Below are 14,582 nucleotides of genomic sequence, written 5' to 3'. Positions count from 1 at the left end.
CAGTGCTGTTGTAAGAACTGGAAATTGTTTAGGTGACGTGCCTGGCATGGTAGACCCTCACTACAGGGCCTGCGACGCAGCAGACAAAGGCCCTGGAGGGCAGGCTCTGCGTCTGGCCCATTGCCCTGCAGGGCCCGCACAGCACCTGCAGGAGCAGACACTCAGTAAATGCTTATTAAACGAACGAGTAGCTTTCAGTGCTATGCTTTGTAACCTGGGCCTCAAACGAGCATATTTTCCTCTGTTGCAGGAACTTTCGAGCCAGATACGGGCCTGAGATACGGGTTGCATAGCACGCATCCTGCCTATTAATAACTGTAAGTCCTTGTGCAAGCCATGGCCCCTCCCGGAACCTCAACACTCCAGTTGTCTCATAGGCAAATTGTCCTGCCTGCCTTGCTGGGTTCCAAGGTGACCCAAAGAATTTGCGGCTGTGAAACTACTCTGCAAACCCTCAAATGCCATCCACTTGGAAAGTGTGCTTGTGGAGGCCACGAAGCTGTTGACAGCTGCTGTTTGGCATTGGCTGGGAGGAAGGTCAGAGCGTCCAGTGCTCATGCATGTGAACTCTGGGACTTCACATGCTGGGAACATCATTGGGAGACACCAGCTGACCCCCCTTGTCCCCAGGGAGCAAATGTGCCTGGCTCACTGTCCCCGTGGACGTGAGTGAAGCATTTACACAACACAAGCAAGGCTTCCAGAGCATCCTAGAGCAATGTTAACTTTTTTCAGTGCTCCGTGAATGTCGTCTTTACACCTGTTATCTCATTCATTTAACCTTCCTAGTGACTCTAGGAAACAGGTACTGTTCCGATTTTTAAGTCGAGGAACATGAAGCCCAGAGAAGTATAGAAATGTGCAAAAGGATAGAGGTAGTTAGGGCAGAACAACCCACGCCTTCTGACTCTAGGTCTCACACCCTTCCCACCCCTTTAATTTCCACGAGAAAAAAGATCTTGACGTTATTCAGCAAACAGGAAGTCTGTGTCTGGTTTATTTTGCTAGTCTCCATGGAACTTAGCCCTAGCTGAGAACATGATAGGTATTCGGTAAATACTAGAACCACAGAATCGAAGAATGTGGCTTTGGAATCAGGCAGATCTGGGTTCAAATCCTGCTCAGCCACTCACGAGCTGTGTGACTTTGGCAGGGGCTCTGATTCTCAGTCTTCACATCTGTACAGTGTGAGGGTGCGTCCTGCCTGGGGCTGTCGTGAGTGTCCATGGGGAGAACACGTAACACCTTGAGCACTACACCTGGCACAGATCAGGAGGGCTCTCCAGTTCACAGAAGCTGTAAAAACTGGCCTTTAAACCTTTTGGTTTGAGTGTAAAGAGCGGAGGGTGATCCTGAGAACTCACTTCTCTTTCGTAGCTCCCTAGCCCTCTCTCTGGCACACATTTATTTTTAAAACCCGTGTGTGTAAAACCAGGGTGGGACCATGTGCCTTTGATTCATTCCCACTTAAGTGACAGGCATTGTGTGCTCAGGGGCCTCAGAGGGGCTTCCTCCTCCACGGCCTCCGCTACCTTGGCCTGTGGAGATGGAGGTCTCTCTGATCCAGATGAGCTCCCACTCTGGATCCAAAGGAAGGGACTTGCCCAAACTCACTGGACAGAGGAAGGTTAAACCTCTGCTCGATATCTGTGCAGAGCGCAGTATATCTCAGGTTGTGGGCAGCTAGGTACCGATGGTACACATTGTATGGTCCTCTGTGTCATTTGGGGTTGCAAAAGAATGATTAATATACCCATTTTACAGAGGGGGAAATGAGGCCCAGAGAGCCATTTATTGAGCTTTTGTTATGTGTCAAATATTGTACAAGGTGTTCCGTTTGCCTTCTCTTTGGTCCTTAGAGGGGATTTGGAGATGTACAAACTGAGGCTCAGGGAGGTCAAGTGTTTCGTTCAGGGTCACACCATGTATCAGTTAGGGAAAAAGTTAAGATGCTCTAACAGGGACCTCACAATGCCATCGCTGAAACAAGATCTGGGTGGACTGCCTCCTCGTGTAACAGTACTCCGGAGGCCCACAGCTTGGCCCCATGTGGTCACTCAGGTATCCGGGGTCCTTCTCATTTTGTCATTAGAGTGTTGCCTCGTCCACTTGGTTGAAGCTGTTTTGCCCCCTCCAAATATGTGTTCCAGTCCATGGGAAGGGGGAAAGGGAGGAAGTGGAGGGCAAGCCATTTCCATTTACAGTTTATTGGGGAGAACATAGCCATACCTAGATGCAAAGGAGCCTGGGACACGTAGTCACCAGCTGGGTGACTCCTTGCCCATCCCAAACTCAGAGAGGGGAGGTGTTCTATCAATACATCTCTAACCATCTCTGCTACACACAGTGAGCGGCAGAGCTGGGTTTTGAACACTAGTCTGTCTGCTCCATCGCTGCACAGATCTTAGTGAAGAGGGCAGATTCCTTCCCTGACTTCTGCTCCTCTCTTGTATTCTGACCACCTTGGTGCATAGAGTCAGACACCCGCCGACATTAGCAGGATAATTGAGCATTTTCTCTGTGCCAAACACAGAGTGCTTTTCACACATTGTTTCATTTAGTCTTCAATCAGACTGAAAGTCTTTGTGTAGAGATCTCATAAAGGGTCAATTGATCTGAAATGCTCAGGGACCCTGGGCACACAGACGTGGCATTCCACCCTCTCAGTTCTTCCCCAGACAGCCCAATGCTTAAGAGCTTGGGGTCCACGTACATCCTTCAAAATAAATCATAGCCCTTTCAGATGGTAGATCCAGCCATTACAAAGAATGAGGCAGATATTTCTATGCTGATATGTTAGGACTGCCTAGTAATATTGGTAAGTGGAAAGTGGAAAAAGAAAGGGGCAGAACACTGTCTGCAGTGTGCTACCGGTGGGCAAGCCTAACGCATTTGCTTTGCTGGTGGAGGAGATGTCTCGTAGGATGTACAACAACTGAGAACAGTGATCCCCTCCCAGAGAACAAGATGCTGGGAGACCAGGAGTAGCAGGAACACTTATTCATACTGTAGACATCTTTGTACCTTTTGAATTTGGTACCACGTGAATATATTTCCTATTTTTAAAAAAAGTAAAAATAAAGATAAAAACTAGGCCTTGTGATATGGAGATAGCTAGATGACCCTGGGAATGTCCCTCAACCTCTGTGGAGCTTCAGTTTCCTGGTTTGTGAAATGGGGAGTAAAAATCTTAGTGCAGGTCTGCCTCACACGAGAGTCAAGTGCAGTGACGCCCATAAAGGGCTTCCACTCTGCAGGACAAATCGTTCGTGTGCAGTGAGCGTTAACGATCTTCGTGTAGTTCCTTCCTGGAAGGGACAGGGAGTAGATGTTCTGTTTGTCTCGAGGAACAGCCCCGATCGAGGTCCTGGCATTCTCTTTGGCCCTGGGAGGGCTTTCAGCGAGGTTGAAGGAACCTCCGGCCCAGAGCTCGGGCCTTTGCTCCAGCTGTCTTTGGGAAGTTCTCTCTTGGGAACTAGCAAGGGGAGGTTGGCAAGGCGCCCAAATGCTGATTTTCCTGGTTCAGGAAACCTGGAACCTGGGAAGGATTGTCCATCCCTGGACAGCCCAGGCCCCTTTGGCATCTGGATGCCTTGTAGCCTGTAACCCCTTCTTTCCTTGGAGACACTAAGACCTACACAATGCATCAGTCGAGCTCTCAAGGCCATTAGTCCAAGCCCGTTGTCTGATGGGCAGGGTAGAGGGGGCCAAGAAGAGCCCGAGTTTGCATGACAGAGCAGTGACAATGCTGGGCCTGGAGCCCAGGTGCGAGTCCAGCTCAGGTGTTTCTCTAAACTGCCTAGGGATGCTGTCAGGTTAAACCTACCGCTTTAATGAACCCTGAGCTGGGTGCTTTCCGGGAGTTCTTACTTATTCCTTTACTGCAGACTGCTGTTGAGGACCTGCCGTGTATGAGGCCAGTGCAGGAGCTACAAAGATCCGTCAGGCCTCACCCTTCTGGCGGACAGGCCGTGGGGCGAGGGTTGGGGTGGGGAGGGGAATTGGTTCTACCAGAGAGGAGAGAACCAAGTCCTGGGAGTTCAGACGAGGGAGAGTTCACACGAGGACAGGAGAATGAGAGGGTGCTGTGTGTTCATCCGGTGTCATTCATTCATTCATTCATTCATTTATCCATTCCAGAGACCTTCTCTGGAGGAAGGAAGGATACACATGCATATTGACTACTCTGTCTACCAGGCATAATGCTTCTGGTTTTCACATTCATTATCTGATGTAAAATAATAAAGGCAATGTAAAATAGTGCCAAGATCATAAACTTGATTGTCAGGCAAACCTGGGTTTAAACCCTAGAACCTCTACCTTTTTAGCTGTGGGGAAAACTCAGTTATCTTCTCTTAACCTGCTTCCTTATTTGTCAACTGGGGTTAATAATCAAAAAGTCATCATGAGGATTGAAAGAGATGATGTCTGTAACCATTCCACTTATGGCTTGGCACAGAGGAAGCTCTAAATAAAAATGCTGGCTCTCTTCCCTTCCTGTACCCTAGAGAACTTTTTTTGAGACAAATTATTGCCTATCGTGACTTCTAGAATTGGGCTGTATTCTACGAAAAGGGAGCACTAATGTAGTACAGCACTCTTGACACTGTCCTTACCTCATCTTTCAGGATGAAAGGGTAGGATGGCCTCTTTCCCCTCCGTTTTATCAAAGACATCCCATTGCTGGCTGGACTTAATTCATAAGGCCGCATCAAAGAACACTCTGCACTGGCGAGTGTGACTGCTTTCTCTTGGGACTTGGGCTTCTGTTTTCTCTGGAGCTGGAAGGCCAAAGCCCCAGGCCTGCCATAGAAGATCGTGCCAGGTCAGCCTTGGGCCCCGAAGGCCTGCCCTACTCAGGGTTCCCATCTGGGTAGCGTTTGGGTTGGATTGTGCCCTTCAAGAAGATATGTTGAAGTCTTAACCCCAAGTGCCTCAGGATGTGACCTTGTTGGAATTAGGGTTTGTGCAGATGTAATTAGTTAAGATGAGGTCATACTGGAGTAGGCTGGGCCCTTAGTATAATGTCCTTACAAGAAGACCACATGAAGAGAATGCCATGTGATGACAGAGGCAGGACTGGAGTGCTGCGGCTACAAGCCAAGGGACGCCAGGCCCTGAGGGCCACCGCCAGAACCTAGGAAGAGGCAAGGAAGGATTCTCCTGCAGGCTTCAGTGGGAGCCTGGCACTGCAGACACCTTGATTTTGGACTGCTGACCTCTAGAGATGTGAGACAATAGGTTACCATTGTTTTGCAGCTGCCCAGTTTGTGGCACTTTCTTACGGCAGCCCTCGGAAACTAGGGTTCAATGAGTGGATATTTCATCTCCATCTTAAAGTTCGGAAACCATAGCCCCCAAACTTCCTCATTTCTCCAGAACAAACAGTTTGGTGTAGGACTCGGCAAAGGTCGTGGGTCCATCGAAGGAACGAGCGAATGAACGGCTGGCAGCTTGGAGAAGGGGTGCGGATGGCACAGGGTCTGCGGCTAGTTGGAGGCGGAGTCTGCTCTCGAGCCTGTCTCTGGGGTCTGGTCCACTGTTTGCTCCACCAGGACAATCACAAGATTTACCACTTAGCGCCCTGCTGACGAGCCTGGGCTTTGGAGTCTCTCGGCCTCAGTTTCCCCACTTGTAGCTTTTGGCCTCGTTCCATAAATGTCGGTGCCATTGCTATTGTCACTATTATTATCATGTTCTTGTATCACACTTTAAGTGGGTCACATATATTGTTTCATTTAATTCTCATGGTAGCCCTTGAGGTAAATGTTACTATTCCAGTTTTGCAGACAAGGCTGAGGCACAGAGAGGTTAAATACACTGTCCAAACACCCAGGTGGGAAATAGTGGCCTCAGGTGGCAAACCAGCCATGCAGCCTCCTGTTGCGTCTCAGGGCTCCTGTCCGGCCGCCTCCATTCAGACTCAGCTTTCCAGGCCTCAGAGTCAGCCCCTCACTGCAGGACGGCCGCAGGCCTCTGTCTCCTGATTCAGGTGTACTGTCTGGCCACCCACAGGCTCTGTCTGGAGTGTCAGCTTTCCTCAACTTTTTTTTTTATTCTTTGAAAATCTCTCCCTTGCTAAAATAAAATTTTCAACATGGTAAATACAACTCTCATACGAATATAACATGAGCATATGTGAAAGATTTTATTTTAACTTATTAATTAATACGGGAACTAATAAGAGATTAAGTGAGAATTTGACTTACAGAGATTGATATTCTCTTTCAGATAAAACCCAGTTTGATTGCTCTGAGCAGGAATTATTGGGATTGCCACGGACAATTGCACTGCTATTAGTTTTTACCTGTTAAGTTTTATCTCGTACAAAGTTGTAAAATGGCTAAGTCAATCAAAAACAATCAAAGGGATACAGAATCTGATGACCCTTGGCCTGCTAGACAATGTTCAGAATTCAACTGAAACAACACTCAGTCTTCTCTTTTGCCCCTTTCCAGTCTTTGACAAAAATTTCCTGATACTCTTTTTACTGTGTGCAATGCAAAAGGCTTTTTATCCATTAGATATTTAGAACTCCTGTAAATTACTAAAAAAGTGACAACTGACCCAAAGGAAAAGTGGGCAAAGGATATTAAACACACACTTCCCAAATAGGCAGTAAAAATGAAAAGATGCTCAACTTCATTAGTAATCAAAGAAATGCAAACTAAAACTACAATGAGATATCATTTCATGCCCTCTAGATAAAATTGGTAAAAATTTAGAAGTCAGGCATTAGCAGGAATATGGAGTCCCAGGAATTCTCGTGCACTGGTGGTAGGAGTTTCAACTGGTAAGATCACTTTGGAGAGAAATTTGGCAATAGCTAGTAAAGTTGAAGATGTTCACCCTGGGACTAGAGAATCTCCTTATAGGTACGTTTTCCAGAGAAACTCTTGTACACGTGCACAGAGAGACACATGTGGAGACCATCACAACAGCCTGATTTGTAAGAGCAGATCATTGGGAAGAACCTAAATGTCCGTCATCAGGAGAACGCAGAACATAAGTTGTGCTGTATTTCTGTACTCATATCATGGAATACTCTACAGCGTTAAAATGAATGAAGTTGAGTTAGATGTGTCAATATGGATAAATCTCAAAAACTATGTTGAGTGAAAGAAGCAAGTTGTAGAATGATCAGCGCAATTGTTAAAGCTTTAAAACATGCAAAAACAGTATTACCGTTTTACAAGGACAAGTGTGGCTAAGTGTAAAAAATAAGAAGGGAGTGACACATACAAACTCCAGGACAGCGGCTTCCTTTGGGATGCGGGGAAGGGAATGAGATTACGGAGGGCGACGGCAACTGTATCTGTAATGTCTTAATTTTTAATAAAAATTGGGGATATGCAAATGTTTGTTATACTGTTTTGATACTTTTCATATGCCTGAAATAATAGTAATAACTAACAATACGAATAATAATCATGTGTTTGTGTACCATTTCCCTATGCTTTAAAATAGAGAAAATAAAGCCTTTCCTTCCGCAGTTGGAAATGTTGCACTTCTCTAAAGATCCTCTAAAAAACCCAATAAAAAACCAGATGCCAGCAGTTGGCCCTTTTGGAGAGTCGGTCCAGTGTATGCATTATTCCTTGGAATTTGGATCTTAATTTGGGGGCAGAGGAAGCCACTGAGAGGTTGTAAACTGGTCTCGTTCTTGGCTTGCAGGACTTTGGGGACGTCCTTCTTCTCCCTTTCCCATCCTCGTATGCCTGTCCCAGCTTCAGTTTTTCTCCTGGTAACTTCACACTTCTTCCTAGTGACATGCTGCTATGTCACACCTCAGTGCTATTGCTCCTGGTTTCCTATGCTTAGGACATCTTTCTCCCCACTTTCTTTCTGGCTAAGCCCTACGCTCCCTTCCAGAGCCAGCTAAGGCAATGCTGTCTCTTAGGAAGCTTTCCCTGTTCTTTCAGGATGAGTCAGGTTCGCCTCTGAACTCTGAGCTCCTTTTGATATTTGTGTCATAACCTTACTTACTCTCTATCTTGCCAGCCCCTCAGCAAAGTGCCTAGTCACAATAAATGTGTAGGAGAAGGAAGTGCTGTTGGAGCAAGAAGGTGTGAATTGGTGTTTGCTCAAGACCCTCCCCGCACTACTGATTTCCAATAATGGCTCACATGGTCATTAAGTAAGATTCCTGTGTGAATCTGCCCCATGAGCCTTCGTAAGACTTGGAAAAGAGACTCTGAGAAAGGGGCAGCACGGGGGGGAGGGGGAGGGAGGTTCAGAAGGAGATCACAGCGACGGTCCAGGTCGAAGTCACTTCCCATTGCCGCTCAGCAAGTTGGAGACTGGGTGGACAAGAACTCCCGTCTCCTTGCTCCAGCCGCTGTCTTCCTTTTGTTCCACTCTCTGCAGGTTGAGAAAACAGCTGCTCTGTGTCATCTTATTAAACTCTCCTCCAATACTTGAAACAGGAAATGACTCTCTAGCTCTGGGGTAGAGAAGCTGGGTCAGCCGCAGCAGGTGGCCTGGAAGAACCTAGGAGGCACTGGAGGATGGACAAGCCTCAGGGAGGCCGCAGGGAACTTGAGCAGTTCTGTAGTTGGATCAAATTAAAGCAAGTTTGGCTCCAAAGGTCTGGTGACCCTTCTGAACATACTCACACATCTGGATATTGGATGGAAGCCCAGTAGATCCATCCTTGAGGATCATCTAGAGACAGACTTTTGTGCAAAAAACGAAAGAATAACGAATTATCATATAGATGAGGCTGGCCAGGTGTTCATCGTTAGAAGACAGAATAAGACACAGGCTGTAAACAAGACAGGGCTTCCATGGCATCAGAAGAAATACGGATTGTTGTGTTTAATTATCTGTGAATTTCAGGGCCAACTCAAGGCCTGGAACACGGCAGGTTTTCAGCAAGCTTTGCTAAATGAACGGATGAGCTCTGGAGAAATCTCATGACTGGAAAAAGCCTCACCAGCCATGTCTCATATATCTGGTTTGGAAGAATGCTGTTGGTAAAATAAGAAACAAGATTCCTGCAAGAGCTTTTGACATCCAGCTGACCAGAAACATGCCAGAGCCATAGGACCAGTGGGATCGAAACCAAGGAAAGGCTCGGCAGCGTTTTAAGGATTAACAATTAGAGGTTTGGGTTGTGATGGTGGCTTTCCAGTGATGCCTGATTTAACCCCCACCCTCCCCCCAGAAATACGAACACAGTAAGACAGAGGTTGCAATGGTGTAAAGGAATGATTTCCATGAATAATTCGCAGCCCTCTGGGACGGATTTTTCTCTGACCACAGCATTGATGGGAGGAAGTTGAGAAATAACTCACTTTGATCTAAAAAATAGAACCACAGCGCTAGCCTGGAACCCCCACCTGTGTACCAGAAGGTCTGGCCTCTCTTTCCTTGGGAACAGCCTTCTGAAGCAGGCAGGCTCACTTCCCACTCTTCCCACTGTCCGCCGTGGCGCTCTGTCTCCATCTGTTCGGTAACGGTGACTCCTGATCACGCGCCATCCCGGGAAGCCACGTTGGCCGTGGGAAGGGCACAGGAGGAAGGGCTTTAGGGACACCGCACTCCGGGGAAAAAGGCTTAAGTGGGATCAGACAGTTAAATGTTTTCAATTTTTTCTGTTTGTGTTATTTTCATTTACTACTGCAGGCGCTATTATTGAATGTTTATATCTGACTACAGAGCAAAGGGAGACGGGTATCTGATAATACCAATAGCGGAATGTCTTCATGGCCCTCTAGAATTTGAAGAATAATTCCAGAGATTATTTCAACCCCTCACCCCACCTTTGCCACCCTTTCTACCACGAACAAAGTCACCTTTATGGAGCACTTGTTCCCTCTCCTCTGACCCCATACCACCATTCCTCTCAGCCCCCCTGTGCAGACCGGGACTGTTAGGGTCTCTGCTCTGCAAATGAGGGAACTGAGGCTTCGGGGTGTCAGTAACATGGTCGTTCTGAACTGAACTGTGTCCCCTCCAGATCCCCATGCTGAAGCCCTAACCTCCAGTGTGACATCTTGGAGGTGGAGCCTTTGGGAGGGGATTAGGTTCAGATGAGGTCCTGAGGGTTGGGCCCCATGATGGGGTTAGTCCCCTTATATGAAGAGGAAGAGACTAGAGCTCTCCCCGTCTCTGTCCACCACGTGAGGACACAGCAAGGAGGAGCCATCTGCAAGCCAGGAAGAGGGCCTTCCCCAGAACCGAACCCTGCTGGCACCTTGATCTTGGCCTTGCAGCCTCCAGAGCACTGAGAGATAGAAGTTTGTTGTTTAAGCCCCTTAGTCTATGGTCTTTTGTAATAGCAGCCTGACCCAAGACAATGATGACGTCACCCAGCGCAAGCGCGGCAAGAGCCGGGCCGTGAAAGCCGTTGCGTGTGAACGCGGCACCGCACCAGGGTCTTCAGGAGCAGAGGAGACGGCGGGAATCGCATTCCGAGATTCGTGCTGCACTAAAAGTGAAGAAATACCAGAACAGAGTGACAAAAATATTGTCTATTTTAAATGGTTGTATTTGACAAATTAGCCCCTTTAACACCCAAACCACATTTCTTTAATTTGTTTTGTTTCTCAGCATGCAAAAAGTATAACAATTGAAATACTTTTGACTGATCTGAAATCTTAGATATTTTTTGTGCAAAATAATGTCATTTCGAATTTTGAGGGAGACATATTATACCAGTTACAAAAATTAAATAGATTATGAGTGATGCATAGCCATGGTCCCACCGTGGAAGCATTTAAAGATAATCAGTACATTTATTAAAAAAATGCTATTTCGTGTATACTACAGGTGATATGGACTGGTAATGTGACAGAAATTTAAGAACTATGGTAAGCAACTTTCTCACTGTTGTCAACGTATTTCTTTGGCTGCATACCAGGCCTGGGGCTAAAGGGTCCCCAGATTGGCACTGATTAGCTATGTGGCTTCCTAACTGTGTAATGACCTCTTTAGCTCTGTTTTTCATCAGTGAAGTGATGGCTGAGGGTTGGATGTCCACCTCCATCATCTCCTTGCTCACCAGAGTTATTTCCCTAATTTGGGTGGCTGGGCTAGAGACTCCTTACCTCTCACCTGCAAATATGACGGACTGCATGGGACAACCTGCAGCGTTCTACCAGGGCAAAGAGCCCATTGGCTCTTCTATTAAAAATACGTGATTGAATTGAAAACATGTTAGTGTCACGCTGCTGCTGCTGCTACTACTGCTGTGACCACCAGCACCACCACAGAACTGCATGCCCGAGTGAAACCAAGCCGCTCAGCCCGAGAGGGCAGCCGTGCCCTAGGGAGGGCAGCGTGCCACCAATAAGTGCCCTCGGAGGGCTGGCCTTACAATCTCCAAACCGAGCTTGTAACCCCATGCCAGTTACATCTAAACCATCAGGAAACAGTTTCTCTGGCAGCGGATGCAGGAATGGTACAACTTCCTCTCCTGAGAACTGTAGGACAGCCCAAAGGTTCTGCTAAAGAGGTGCCCACAAAGACTTTGAAAATAAGAGAAGGAGGGCTGTCTTCTGAGAGTCTGACTGTAGATCAAGACACTGTGGACAGAAACATGCAGAAGCCACCTTTGGAAGTAGACTAACTCTGAGACCAGAAGACCATTGATCCAGTTAAAGCAGAATGTACCAGCTGCAAGGGGGTGGGCGAGTCAGAGAGCTGGAATAGAAACGAGTCACTGAGGTAGCTCCTAGATCTGTGAAACCAAAGGCCCTTGTGCTGAATGACTCCATGATGCCACAGCTCCTGTTTACTGAGCGTGTATTCTCTGAGGGGAACAGTGTTAAGTGCCTTTCACACAGCATCTCAGTTAACATTCCACAGCCCTAGGAGGTAGGTATCACTCTTGCCATTTTACAGATAAGGAAGCTGAACCAGGGATCAGAAAGGATGCTCAGCTCACTTAAGGTCACCGAATGGGTGAGGGCTGCAGCCCAAATCACATGCAGGCTGTGCGGCTGCCAAGGCTTCGCTCCTGACGGCTGTGATGCTGCTGGACCAGCCACAGGGCTGCCCGTGCTCTTCTGGGGCCAGTCTCCAAAGGAGACAGAACCAGATGGCTTCTTGGTGAATCATGGGTGCTCTGGACTGAATTGTGTCCCCTTAAATTCCTATGCTGAAGCCCTACCCCCGGTGTGATGGTGTGTGGAGGGGGTGCCTTTGGGAGGTGATGAGGGTGGGGCCCCATGGTGGGATTAGTGCCCTCAGAAGAGGCATAGGAGAGCGTGTGCTGTTTCCCTCCACCAGGTGAGGACACAAGAAGGTGGCCACCTGCAAGCCAGTCAGAGAGCCTCATCCGGGCACCGGATCAGCAGGCACCTTAGTCTTGGACTTCCCGGCTTCCAGAACTGGGAGGAATAAGTTTCTGTTGTCTAAGCCTGCTGGTCTCTGGGATTTTGTTATGGCAGCCCAGCAGACTAAGACAGATGGAATCAAATGCTCAAGGGCATGGCCTGCCTGGTCTTTGAGGGGCTCTTTCTCTAGGGCAAAGACTGATGACAGGGAACCTCCCATCATACAACTGCTGCTCTCTGTGCCGCTGACCCTCTGCTCATCCAGCTTCAGTCTAGAGGTGGGCCAGAGCGGGAGACAGGCTGGTAGCTCCCCAGCAGTTCCATTTCGATTATCAATAAGTTCCAGGGTATTAGGGTTTATACATCAGTCTCATGGGCTTGGTCAGCCTAGGTCTTCCCCCACATATAGGCACGTTCCCCAAGGAAATGGAAGCCACTGTGGGAGGCCTTCGGGGCTGGTCAGTCTTCTTTCCCTGTTAGTGTCCTGACTGCTTTTAAAAAGTGAGAGAACTAGACTGCACTCACTCCTTCAGTTGCTCTTCAATCTTCTAGACTTTTCCTAGCTATGCCAAAAGATAGGCTCTACTCCAACCAGTGACAGCCATGCTGGCAATGATGATGAAAGGTAGGTTTCATTGAGTCTTTTGCGCCTGGCAACTCAATTCATGTTAAACAAATAAAACTAAGACTAACAGACCTGAAGACCCCAGGGAAAGTTTTCTGCAGAAGATGATGTGTAATCACGTAAATTTGGAAGAATAGATGAGAAAAAGAGATAAAAACATTCCTGGCAGAGGGAACAGCTTAGGCAAATGTTTGGAAGTTGGACCTGGTAAAGTGGATCTGGGAACTCAGTCTGGCACAGCTGAGGCAGAATGGGGCACCAGCTTTGTTGAGAAGAGAGAGCAGACAGTTGCTTCTGCTGGGGAGGTGATGGATGAGGTGCTCAGGAGGGGGCTGCCAAGGTGCAGGGTGTTGCGGAAGCATCATTTCCCACGCCCCTCAGTTCTGCCAGACACCTTCTGGGCGCCTCCCCTCCCACTGACGTGGTCGTTTGCCGGTTCTCTCGTGGGACCAGGAAACGGCTGAGCCCGATGGAACTGCCCTTTGACTAAAGCAAGAAAATCCCACTCTGGCCCCTGGGTGCAGTGGACCCTATGCTGTTCAGAGTACAGGAAAAGAAGAGGTGATGTGATGTGGCGAACGGGGGAAAGTGAGAGCAGTCAGATTTGTGAGCGCCGGGATGAGCTGAGCCCCGTGTAGACACATTATCCACACTGTGCCCTTTGATCTCAGAACCTGGGCAGTTTGAACCCCTATTTATAGACGAGGAGGTTCAGATAAGTTAAGGGGCTTTCTCCCCAAGGGAAGAAGAGGTGGCAACTGGATTCGAACCAGGGCTGTCTCCAGCTCTTTGACTCTTGAGCAGGTCTTAGTCGACGTTCTTATTTGGTAAACCATGTGCTGTGTGGGTGCAGGGGAGTCACTTACCCTCTCTGAGTGATGCTCAGAACTGATGTTTCTGGATCCCATTTGCTTCTATACTTCCCTTTGAATTCTTACAGAAATCTAATTTTCCTGATCCCTGACAATCCTTCAAAAACGTGACAGTAGTGCGCTTTCCCTGAATATTCTCATTTTCAGGCTAAAAATTCTTTTTTCAATTGCTTATTTTCCCCTTGCTTTTTGGTTCTTTGCAGTCAATTGTGTAGTTGCCCCCACTGCTAAAGATATCTCAGGTTGCATTAAAAGAAGTATAGTGCCGGGATTAAAGAGGGGGAAAATTTTCTTCTGGTCACAGCGCCTCTGGAACCAAAGATTCAGCTGCAACCATGAGGTGTGAGGGAAGCAGAGGAATGATTGTGTATTAAAAAGGAGCTTCTTTAGAACTGTTCCTGTTGGCAAAGGTAAGTAGAAGGAAAGTGGACCTCTCTTTATCCCTTTCGTGCCAACACTGGAAGCTTTCTCCAGAATCCCCTTAAAACTATACTCCGAGCGGGCACATGAAATCTTACACTGAAATCCTGGACACTTCCAGGCTCCAGAGGGATACAGCTGAGGGGGTGGGAGACACGTGGTAGGGAGGGTCTTCATCCTGACCAAGACGCAGAGCTTTCCATGAGCTCTCATCAGCTTCTCGCAGCGGGTCTTTCAGCTGGAAAACGGTTGATCGAAGAATATTGAATGACGCTGGGCACGAGCCAGTTTCCATTATTAGCTAGGCATGACCTTGAGCTAGGCATGACCTTGAGCAGAGTCTTTTCCTTCTCTGGACCTCTGTTTCCTCATCTGCCAAAGGAA

At 47.8% G+C, this 14,582-nt stretch overlaps 1 long non-coding RNA gene across 2 annotated transcripts in view; it reads left to right on the top strand.

Annotated features, from left to right (window-relative positions):
* The window catches only part of LOC102149727 (uncharacterized), a 59,706-nt gene extending 52,214 nt beyond the window's left edge, over nt 1–7,492 (top strand). For both annotated transcript variants that reach the window (XR_011430990.1, XR_011430981.1), the window contains exon 4: nt 251–7,492. This is a non-coding gene — a long non-coding RNA (uncharacterized lncRNA). The remainder of the gene's footprint in view (nt 1–250) is intronic.
* Nucleotides 7,493–14,582: the final 7,090 nt, after the last annotated feature.

The sequence above is a fragment of the Equus caballus genome, chromosome 2 (genome assembly GCF_041296265.1).
Source record: "Equus caballus isolate H_3958 breed thoroughbred chromosome 2, TB-T2T, whole genome shotgun sequence".
Taxonomy (NCBI): domain Eukaryota; kingdom Metazoa; phylum Chordata; class Mammalia; order Perissodactyla; family Equidae; genus Equus; species Equus caballus.
Note: the sequence above shows the minus strand (reverse complement) of the source record. Positions and strands in the feature narration are given on the sequence as shown.